The sequence below is a fragment of the Anneissia japonica genome, unplaced genomic scaffold (assembly GCF_011630105.1).
Source record: "Anneissia japonica isolate Jap-2015-1 unplaced genomic scaffold, ASM1163010v1 scaffold14557_len124090_cov123, whole genome shotgun sequence".
Classification (NCBI taxonomy): domain Eukaryota; kingdom Metazoa; phylum Echinodermata; class Crinoidea; order Comatulida; family Comatulidae; genus Anneissia; species Anneissia japonica.
Window position 1 is genome coordinate 71,368 of NW_022685641.1, and position 4,588 is coordinate 75,955.

The 4,588-nt window shown below is 36.2% G+C and overlaps 1 long non-coding RNA gene across 2 annotated transcripts in view; it reads left to right on the forward strand.

The window, feature by feature from the left end:
• Nucleotides 1–1,884: 1,884 nt before the first annotated feature.
• Nucleotides 1,885–4,588, forward strand: part of LOC117111775 — an 8,071-nt gene continuing 5,367 nt past the window's right edge. For both annotated transcript variants that reach the window (XR_004445917.1, XR_004445916.1), the window contains exon 1: nt 1,885–2,022. This is a non-coding gene — a long non-coding RNA (uncharacterized LOC117111775). The remainder of the gene's footprint in view (nt 2,023–4,588) is intronic.

Below are 4,588 nucleotides of genomic sequence, written 5' to 3' on the forward strand. Positions count from 1 at the left end.
GGGATCTACAAATAGAGAGGTAAATTATCGAAAATCCGTGAAAATAGAACACAATTCTTAAATATAAATTTACTGACAGATGCCAGGGGAAGGGGAGTCAACTATGCTAGTGATAACTTCTTGCATGCAAAAATATTGGTAATGAAAATTCATATTTGTAAATTTAAAGTGAAAAAATTAAAAAAGGTTTGCAATCGTTTCCACCCGGTTGAAACGTGAAATTGTGTTTGGTTTGCGGTGTGGTTTAATAAGCCAAAAAATGCAAACATAAACAAGACTCAACGCAAATTCTGGTTGGGGCAATTGGATTTCACACTACTATTGGACTCCAGCGTAAATTGAATTTGAATTACATTTTAAAGAAATTAGAACTACATTTTGGAAAAATTGAACTATGTTTTGAAAAATTATAACTTCTTTTTGGGAAACTAGATCTACATTTTGAGAAATTTACGCCTACGTTTTGATAAATTAGACATTGCATTTTGCAATTACACTTTGATTTTAACATGGACTTTTGCTGCGTATGGCAGCCCATAGACAATTCCCTACTCTTTTCCGTAATGTGGGCCATAATGTACACAGGACCAATGGTTTGAACGTCTCATCTGAAAGAAAGACGGTGGGCTATCATAACTTGCATCAAGCCCTCCAGCTGAAATACAAGGAAAGCAGGGATGGGAATTGAAAAGGGGACCAAAAGATATCTATGGCTCAGTGCACACACAGTGGCTACCACAAGTTTAGCCAACTGAGCGAAACTGCTCTCCACTTTAGTACAAAAAAGCCATAATACTTTTACTCATAACTTTGCCAATATAAGTCGATTCTAGTATGACCCATCATTTTAAAGATTACAATGTGGAGAATAAGAATATATTAACAACTCAATATTTTTTTTTTGTGGTCAGGGTGCTGGTTTTGTCATGTCGTAACATGACAGTCATATTAACTGTCAGTCATATTTAAAAAAAATCCTTAATAATAATTTTTTTAAATCCTATTCTCAGATACTATGATCATAAAAATTTCTCTCTTGTTCAGTTCTATGTATATAGATTTTTTCTTTGTATTATTTTTTGGCTAGCTAGCTACGTCCCCATACATGGTTACAATCCTTATCTTTTTTTAAGGATGGGAAGTGTTGCCTGATAAAGATGGACACAAAAAGTGAATTACAAATAGGTATGTTGGTTCTATATTAGTAGGGACCTTAGAGAACAAGGAGTTGCATATTATTGCTATTTATGTCTGTTATCAGTGGTGAATTCAAGGGAGGAGGGTCAAGCCAGCCTGTTCCCCCCCCCCTTCTAAATTTTGTAAGGTTATAAAAAAAACGTGGAGAACAATAGAAAATTATATTCAAATATTAAATCAGAGAGTGTCATTTCCAGCAATCTAGAGGTAGCATAATGGTACAATTTGTTCTGTCAGCCCCAACCATGGTAGGTTATAAAAAAAACGTGGAGAACAATAGAAAATTATATTCAAATATTAAATCAGAGAGTGTCATTTCCAGCAATCTAGAGGTAGCATAATGGTACAATTTGTTCTCTCAGCCCCAACCATGGTAGACATGAGATCGTATTGACCCTCTGTTTTTTAAAGTCCTCCCCTGGCCCCCCTCTGTTTCAAATTCCTGGATCCACCACTTATGATATAACATCTTGCATTTTACCATCATCTTGCATTTTACCATCATCTTGCATTTTAACATCATCTTGCATTTTAACATAATCTTGCATTTTTAATGGCAAAATTGTCATATAAAACCTGATAGTGTGACCAGGACTTAACAAGATAATTCCTTTTTAGATAACGACGACTGGAAACAGATCTTTGAAGAGGTTAGTAGCTCAGAGAATGAGGAAGGGGAAGAAGACATCAACATCATGGAGGTCGGGGATTCCCAGCAAGGCATGGAGGAGTTCAAAGTACAAAATGTCACTGATGCTCTCAAAGGATTAGAAGCAGCTGTAGATCAAGATAACACAATCACAGAAGACAGCATGCAGCAAGAGAGTAAGTTCTCCCCTGCCCCCTTCCATCAGCCCCCACTCCATTTCTATACCCCTAGCTACACCACTGGTGACATCACAACACGTGACACACCTTTGTTACTGAGAATATAAATATGTTATATGTCAATTTCTTGTTTTAGTCACTTTTAGTCCTTGGGCAGATTGCTTATAAAACGGTCTTAACTGGTAGTCTTAACTCCTTGAATAAAGCCGGCTTTATCACGGTTAGACTGCTTTGAGTATTGAAATTCAAACAAGCACTCACCGGAAAAATAAAATTGAGGGCGCAGTTACACATACGTCATGCTTGTCTAATCCAATGACGTAGGGTAGTAGTGTGAAGCGCTTAGAGGCCTTGTTGCCATTAAGCGCTATATAAATCTAACATATTATTGTTATATCAAAATGAACGTAAATAAACGTAGATTGGTTTTTACAGAAGCTGAGAAACCACACAGATAGCAAACTTTTAGTTTTATGTGCTCAATCAAATCAAGCTTTTCATCTAGGCCTATCTATCTATCTAGATTCTACTTTATTTAACTGGAGACCTGTCTGCCATACTGTAGAGTTTTTTATTGAGCTGATGATACCTCATAATCCAGCTCAAATTTGCGTAGAAAATTGCTAGAAAAATAGGAGCGCAGAAAGTAAATACTGTGCATTAATACATTTTTCATATATTAAGATTAGGTTAAAGCCTAATTTTTGGCAAAATATGCACGGAAATTGTCCCTTATTTTCCGAAATGCACGGACAGATTTCTAGGCTGGATTTTGCGCGGATTATATATTCCCCACGCAGGCCTTACTATACAGTCTGGCCTGTCTGTAGGCTTAGGAATTGAATCACTTCTTGAATTGAAAAAAAAAAAACCACATTGAATTACTGTAATTATCACCAAAATTATCTAACTAAAATCTGTGTTTTACAGCATGCAGCGGATAAACTTAAGCCTGGTTCTCACGAGAGTCCTAGTATCCAGATAGGGAGCTAACCGTTAGCGCTAATCGTTAGCACCTGCGTGAGAATGCCCAATCCGTTAGCAGTATCTGGATACCGCTAACGGTTAGCAAGCGCTATCGGTTAGCAAGTTGAGCGCGTTTTTATCATCAACCAATCACACATAAGCGTTTACAATTTCCAGTTTCTTATTGGCCATTGATTCGATAATCATATTTTTGGTATCCGTATCGGGATTTTCTCGTATGGACGCACAGCAGCTAACGGTTAGCAGGATCCGGATCCTGCTAACCATTAGCAGCCGTGTGAGAACATAGCCATTGACATCTGGTTCATGTGGGAAACACAAGTGTCAAGAATGAAATATCCATAGAATTCTACGGTACGTTGACTAAATCAAACTATCTACCCTTCAGCTGTGTGAAAAATACAGCACCCTTTTTTTTTCTTTTTTTAATTTTTTATTCAATATAATTCATACATACATATAGAGCACCTGGGTTTTGAAAATCACTTGGCTTAAATCTAGTAAAAATCCCAAATACTGTGGCAGTGCTGTCTGCTAGGAGGTATTCTGTGTTGCTTTGAACTTTAACACTACTTTTATGACTGTAGTAGTAATTATGTGTGTAAAACTATAATTACACTATTAGCTTAAATTTCTCCCTCCCCGAATTAATTGCCATTTTCTAATAACAAGCCCTGCTATATATATGTATGTTTGTGAATATTACTATGTATAGTGTAACTAAATCTTTGTAGTAGTTGTTCAGTTCTAATTGTTAATGGCTAATTAGATTAATAATTGATATGATTTATATAGCCCCTTCCTACAAAATGAACAGAAGCTCTTTGACAGCCGGCATCCGCTCCATCATCATCTTTCTTTACTCTGCAGAACCTCTTTTGAGCGTACTCTGACAGATGTACAATTTATTTGATCAAATGTCAGACACAAATTAACTCTTAGTCTGATCCGACATTGGGCCCGTTTGGACGAGTAAAGTTTTACCGGGTGCTTCCAACTGAGAGGTCAGGTGTGGCTTGATGAAGTGACGCTGCTGGCGTGCTGATTGTCCTTGAAAATTATCTGTTGCTCGTGCCTCGTTAACTTGCATTCTCCAAGGAATTGTGTCTGGTATGGTAGGTGCAGTGTGTGCTCCTAAAAATAGTGCAATAAACAATACAGTAAATGATTGAATAAGCGTTGCACCAAACCTGATTTTTTTCAGCTAAGCACTGCAGCACTTAATCGAGAGTACAGTCACATTACCCTGTACAGTATGTAATGAAACACTTTTTTTATATATATATTTTTTTGTTTTGCAGTTTTGTATATATTATTTAGATATTTTATATTTTCGTAGCAATCCTTTTCACAAGACAAATTATAAATAAGATGCTTTACATAAACTAGAGCCGTGTTTTCAATCAATCAATCAATCAATCAATCAATCAATCAATCAATCAATTTGTTTGGTGCCATTTCAACAGTAATTGCTCAAGGTACAATTCCAAAAAAGAGATTATTAAAAAAAAACAAAAGATGCTTTCTGAGGAGTGACTTAAAATTATCAAGTGAAGGTGATGTTTAATGTTAGATG